Source organism: Pseudophryne corroboree, chromosome 4 (genome assembly GCF_028390025.1).
Source record: "Pseudophryne corroboree isolate aPseCor3 chromosome 4, aPseCor3.hap2, whole genome shotgun sequence".
Taxonomy (NCBI): Eukaryota; Metazoa; Chordata; class Amphibia; order Anura; family Myobatrachidae; genus Pseudophryne; species Pseudophryne corroboree.
Window position 1 is genome coordinate 358449046 of NC_086447.1, and position 6614 is coordinate 358455659.

Consider the following 6614-nt stretch of genomic DNA (forward strand, 5'->3'; position numbering starts at 1 on the left):
CTGTCTTTGTTGGTAGTCCCTTTGAACGGTGAGGAGTTTGTCTTTCTTAAAGCGCACTAGCTCCTGACGGTATTGTTCTAGCTTGCCACCGAGCTTGGTAAGCGAATCCGTTTGATCATCTGTTGAAAGTCCAGTTTTATGCTCAGCCTCAAAGGCCTGTATTTGTTCCCTTATGGTATTAAGTTCCCTTGTGGACTCCTCCACAACCAACAAGATAAGGTCCATGGAACATTTGTTTAGGATCGCAACCCACCGGCGACAAAAGGTAGTGTTGTATCGACCTATCGTCGGTGAGTTGCGAATCCTAAACCCTCGGGGTATCAAGTTACTCCGATAATAATCGGACAATGAGATGCCATGATATAGGAAATCAACTTCTCTTTGTTTCATTTTTAGCCACTTTTTAAATAATTCTTCATTGGTGCTTTTCAACGGCTCATCCTCCAAGCGTCTCTCAACCAAGATGGCTTTGGCTTCAGCGTCCGAGAAACTGAGGCGCTCCCGTGCATCACGGTGAATTAGATCTAATGCTGCCTCCAAGTCTGAATTGATGTCAGACATGTTAATAAACGTGTGGATGTTAGAGCCTGGCAATAATGCTGAGTCCCACTGCCCAAAAGCTCACAATGTAAGGTGTACCAAAGTGCTGCTGAAATGCAGCCAATGAAAACTGCAATGAAAAGTCCCGGTCCTGTGCTCAAGGGTAAAACACAAGTGAGGGGTGCCTTAGTATAGGAAAGACGCTCCCAGGTATGAGACAACCTCCAGGCATCGATCCTAATACATACAAACAGGAATAGCCCGGCACTCCACTCAATAATATTAGCAACGGCTGAGGTGCCTTCCCAGTTGGAGATGCAGAATCCCTGTCACAACTGAGGGCCTGAGCTGACGGGAGGCAGCCTCAGTTGTAGGGGCTGAGATGTACCGGAACCTGGGAGGTTGTATCAGACCCCTGGACATGTAAGTAACATGAAGAATAACTGCCCGAAGGCGTGACCACGACAACTTAGATAAAAGTCAATGATGTTTATTATGACAACTCCGCAACACAGCAGCAGTAAAAGAAAACATAAAAGTCAGCAAAGAATAAATACAGTTCCTGGGTACTACAGGGTGGCAAGAGCCACAGGGCACTGGTAGTGTGAGATAGTTCTTAATATCTTCTAGATGGAAAGTCCTTACCAGGACCGACTGTAGCAATGGAGATAACCCAGGATTGTACCAGCTGGTGTTCCAGGAAAAGCTGGGCTGCTGTAGATAAAACGGCTGCTGTGGATACTGGCTGGAACCAGACTGTTGTTAGCACGGAGTGGATACTGGCTGGAACCAGTTAAATAATAAATGAACTTGAGAGCGATGAAATAAGCTGAAGTTTTGGAGTTTGAGAGCGGTGAAATAATAATACCGGTGATAAATGATATCTGTAGAAAAGGGTACCGGCACTTTAAGAAGAGCTGACCTCTGCTGGAAGCTGTATGCTGAAAGCAGGTAGATCTGTAGCTGGAAACAGATGAGTTCCAATGGATGGAAAAGTCAGGCTACACCGCAGGTGGAATGCTGGTGCGGGTCTCTGTAGTGGAAGTCTTGAGACAGGAGCTGGAACCTGGAAGACAGTCACAGGAGAGAGACAAACTGGAACTAGGTTAGACAACCGAAGCACTGACGCCTTCCTTGCTCAGGCACAGTGTATTTATACCTGCAGCAAGGAAGGGATTGGCTAGGCAATTATGCAGATTAACAATACAGACAATGGATTGGTGGAAATGATCAGCTGACAACATCCAAGATGGCTGCGCCCATGCAGACACTTGGAGGGAAGTTTGGTTTGTAATCCATGTGGTAATGAAGACAGTAATGGCGGCGCCAGCCACCGGAGACAGGAGACGCCAGGCTGACAAGTGCACATCCAACCACGCGGACACAGCGGAGGTCGCGGCTGACGTAATCGCCACTCTGACACTCTGCATGCAGAAGCTCAGGGACGGCGGCGGAGGCTGCGGGAGACGCCATGCCAGATGTATTATGGCGTTACTGTGACAGCGTCTCAGAGAGACAGGAGAGGATGCAGGGATGTGAACATTAGGATAACAGATGGGATCCGGTCCTGGAGCGCTGAGCCAGCCTTAGGAGGCATCTGATGGGTAAGAAGTGGCGTCCAGATACCCGGATCGTGACAGCACCCCCCCCCTTTAGGAGTGGCCCCAGGACACTTCTTTGGCTTTTGAGGAAACTTGGAATGGAATCTCCGGACCAAGGCAGGAGCATGGACATCAGAAGCATTGGTCCATGAACATTCCTCAGGGCCATAACCCTTCCAGTCAATAAGATACTGCAGTTGACCGTAACGGTGACGTGAGTCCAGGATCTTGGCCACTTCATACTCAACGCCTCGTTGAGTTTGGACTTTCGGAGTTGGAGGAAGTGAGGAATGAAACCGATTCAAGATCAGCGGTTTCAACAGGGAAACATGGAATGTCCTGGGTATCTTTAAGAAGGGAGGCAACTGGAGTCTGTAAGCAACAGGATTGATGACTTGTTCAATTTTAAAAGGACCAATGTAGCGAGGTGCAAACTTCATACTGGGAACTCTTAACCTCAAATTCTTCGTGGATAACCATACCCGATCACCCACCTTGAGAGCAGGAACTGCTCGACGCTTCTTATCCGCAAACTTCTTGTACCTGAATGATGCCTTGAGCAGAGCTGATCGTACGCTCTTCCAGATATTGGCAAACTGATGCAAGGTGATATCCACTGCTGGAACAGAAGTTGCTGGAAGCGGTTGGAACTCAGGGACTTTAGGGTGGAATCCAAAGTTAGTGAAGAATGGTGTAGAAGAAGATGAGGAATGATACTGGTTGTTATGACAGAACTCGGCCCAGGGAAGTAATTGAACCCAGTCATCTTGAGAGGAGGACACATAGATGCGGAGGAAGGCCTCCAAGTCCTGATTCACCCTCTCAGTTTGACCATTGGTCTGAGGATGGTAAGCCGTGGAAAACTTTAGCTTGACTTGGAGGACTTGACATAAACTTCGCCAGAATTTGGCTGTGAATTGAACTCCTCGATCAGAGATAATTTCTTCAGGAAGACCGTGGAGTCGGAAGATCTCTTGTATGAATACTTGAGCCAACTTGGAAGCTGACGGAAGACCGGTGAGAGGAATGAAGTGTGCCATCTTGGTGAACCGGTCAACTACCACCCAGATGGTATTGAACTTGTTGCACATGGGTAAGTCTGTAATGAAATCCATCGACAAGTGGGTCCATGGTCGACGGGGAACGGATAGTGGAACCAGTTGCCCCGCAGGCGACTGGCGGGATACTTTATGTTGGGCACACTTTGGGCAAGATGCAATAAACTCCAAGACGTCCTTTTTCAGAGTTGGCCACCAATAGGACCTAGAGATAAACTCCAGGGTTTTTTGGATACCTGTATGTCCGGCAAAACGGGAAGCATGGGCCCAATGCATGAGCTTCTTCCTTAGCATCGGCTTCACAAAACTTTTCCCTGATGGGGGCGTAGAGTCCATCCCTACCGTGGAGAATGCCAACGGATTTATAATAGGATGCTTGTCTGAAGACTCTGACTCATTTTCTTGCTCCCATGAGCGGGAAAGGGCATCGGCCTTGCGATTCTGAGAGCCCGGACAGAACTGGAGTTTAAAGTCGAACCTGGAAAAGAAAAGTGCCCATCTGGCCTGACGAGGGTTGAGACATTGTGCGCCCTTCAGGTATAAAAGGTTCTTGTGGTCTGTAAGTATAGTGATTGAATGAGAAGCTCCCTCCAACAGATATCTCCACTCCTCCAGAGCGAGCTTGATGGCTAGCAACTCCTGGTCGCCAATGGCATAGTTGCGCTCTGCTGGGGAGAACTTCCGGGAGAAGAAACTGCAAGGATGTACATGGCCATCTTTAGCCCTCTGAGATAACACCGCTCCTACTCCCACGGAGGAGGCATCCACCTCTAAGATAAAAGGAGAGTCGATGTCGGGCTGTTTCAGAACTGGTGCCGAGATGAACCTTTGTTTTAACAGATGAAAGGCTTGCATAGCTTCCTCAGACCACTTGGACGGGTTAGCACCCTTCTTAGTTAAAGCAGTAATAGGCGCCACAATGGTGGAAAAGTCTCGTATAAACTTTCTGTAATAATTGGCGAACCCTAGGAACCTCTGGACCCCTTTGAGGGTTAAGGGTACCGGCCAATTCCGGATTGCTTGTAGTTTCTCAGGATCCATCTCTAGTCTGGAACCGGACACAATGTACCCAAGAAACGGAATGGACTTGACTTCAAAGACGCATTTCTCTAATTTGCAATAGAGATGATTGACACGGAGACGGGACAGAACCTCCTTTACCCAAAAACGATGTTCCTCTAAATCGTTGGCAAAAATGAGGATATCGTCTAGATAGACCACGACATGACGATATAAAATGTCTCTGAAGATCTCATTGACAAAATGCTGGAAGACAGCTGGAGCATTGCTCAATCCGAAGGGCATGACGAGGTACTCATAATGTCCGTCACGGGTGTTAAAGGCGGTCTTCCACTCGTCACCCTCACGGATCCGGATGAGATTGTATGCACCTCTCAAGTCCAGCTTTGTGAAGATGGTAGCTCCGCTAGCTCTATCAAAGAGCTCAGTAATCAGGGGTAAAGGATAGCGGTTCTTGATGGTAATGTCGTTCAAACCTCTGTAGTCAATGCACGGCCGCAGACCACCATCTTTCTTCTTTACAAAAAAGAAGCCTGCGCCGGCTGGAGAAGAAGAAGGTCGAATGAACCCCTTTGCTAGGTTCTCTTTAATATATTCCTCCATGGAATGCGTCTCAGGCAGAGACAACGGATAAGTTCGGCCTCGAGGTGGAACCTTCCCTGGAACGAGATCAATCGGGCAGTCCCATTCTCTATGAGGAGGAAGGATATCAGCAGAGGCTTTACTGAACACATCCGTGAAATCTTGATATGGAGGAGGTGGCACATCAGACGACCTGGGGGAGGAAGAACAGACAGGCAATACTTTAAACAAACATGTCTCAGCACAGGAGGAACCCCATGCCAGAATTTGCGTAGTCGTCCAATCAATTGTAGGATTGTGAAGACGGAGCCATGGAAGGCCCAGGACCACAGGATGTGTGGCTCTTGGAATCACTAAAAAAGAAATAAGTTCGGAATGAAGAACTCCCACTCTCAGACGAACTGGTAGAGTCCTTAGAGAAATAACTGCATCAAAAATCTTGCTGCCATCCACGGCAGTTAGGGAAATAGACGAAGGAAGTCTCTCGGTGGGTAGGGACCACCGTTTAACATAGGCTTCAGAAATAAAGTTCCCAGCTGCTCCGGAATCAAGGAGGGCAATGACGTTCCGATAACGTTGAGCAACTTGAAGCGAGACTGGGAGATTACAATCTTGAGGAGATGGAGAGGAGATCATTACTCCTAGCCGGCCCTCTCCTTGGCGAGCTAGGATTTGGAGTTTCCCGGACGTTTGGGACAGGCATTAATGGTGTGAGACGGAGCTGCACAATAAAGACAGAGAGACTCGGAGAGACGTCTTCGGCGCTCAGCAGGAGTTAAACGGGAACGGCCAAGTTGCATGGGCTCATCTTTAGATGGTGACAGTTGACGAGGAGGAGGAGCAGAAGATTTTGGAGCAGATGATCTTCCACGCTCAGTTGCTCTCTCTCTGAAACGTAAATCAACTTTCGTGCAGAGTGAGATTAGCTCATCTAACTTAGAAGGTAAGTCTCTGGTAGCTAACTCATCTTTAATGCGCTCAGATAAGCCATGCCAGAATGCAGCATACAGGGCCTCGTCGTTCCATGCCAGTTCGGATGCCAGGATCTGGAACTGAATTAGATATTGTCCTACAGTACGTGATCCCTGGCGTAAACGGAGAATCTCAGATGAAGCTGAAGTTACCCGGCCTGGCTCGTCGAAGATACGCCTGAATGTTGACACGAAGGCAGTGTAGGAGGATAGCAGGATGTCGGACCTCTCCCATAACGGTGATGCCCAATCAAGGGCTGAGCCACTGAGAAGAGAGATAATGTAGGCAATTTTTGTACGGTCACTGGGAAAATTGCCAGGTTGTAGCTCAAACTGTATCTCACACTGGTTGAGAAATCCCCTGCAGAACCTTGGAGATCCGTCAAATTTTGCTGGCGTTGGTAGATGAAGACGTGGAGCAGAAATGGGTAAGGTGGGTGGGGTTATAGCTGGAGTCACTGTGGTTGACGCACCAGACGCGCCTGATCCACGGAGAGTTGTCTGAATCCCATCCAGCCGAGTAGAGAGATCCTGGAGACAGCGGATGATGTGGCCCTGTGCAGCCTCCTGATGTTCAAGTCGGGCTGCCAGTTCTTGCATCGGCCTGGCCGCTTGATCCTGGTCTCCGGCTGGATTCATTAGGTCAGTGCTTACTGTCACAACTGAGGGCCTGAGCTGACAGGAGGCAGCCTCAGTTGTAGGGGCTGAGATGTACCGGAACCTGGGAGGTTGTATCAGACCCCTGGACATGTAAGTAACATGAAGAATAACTGCCCGAAGGCGTGACCACGACAACTTAGATAAAAGTCAATGATGTTTATTATGACAACTCCGCAACACAG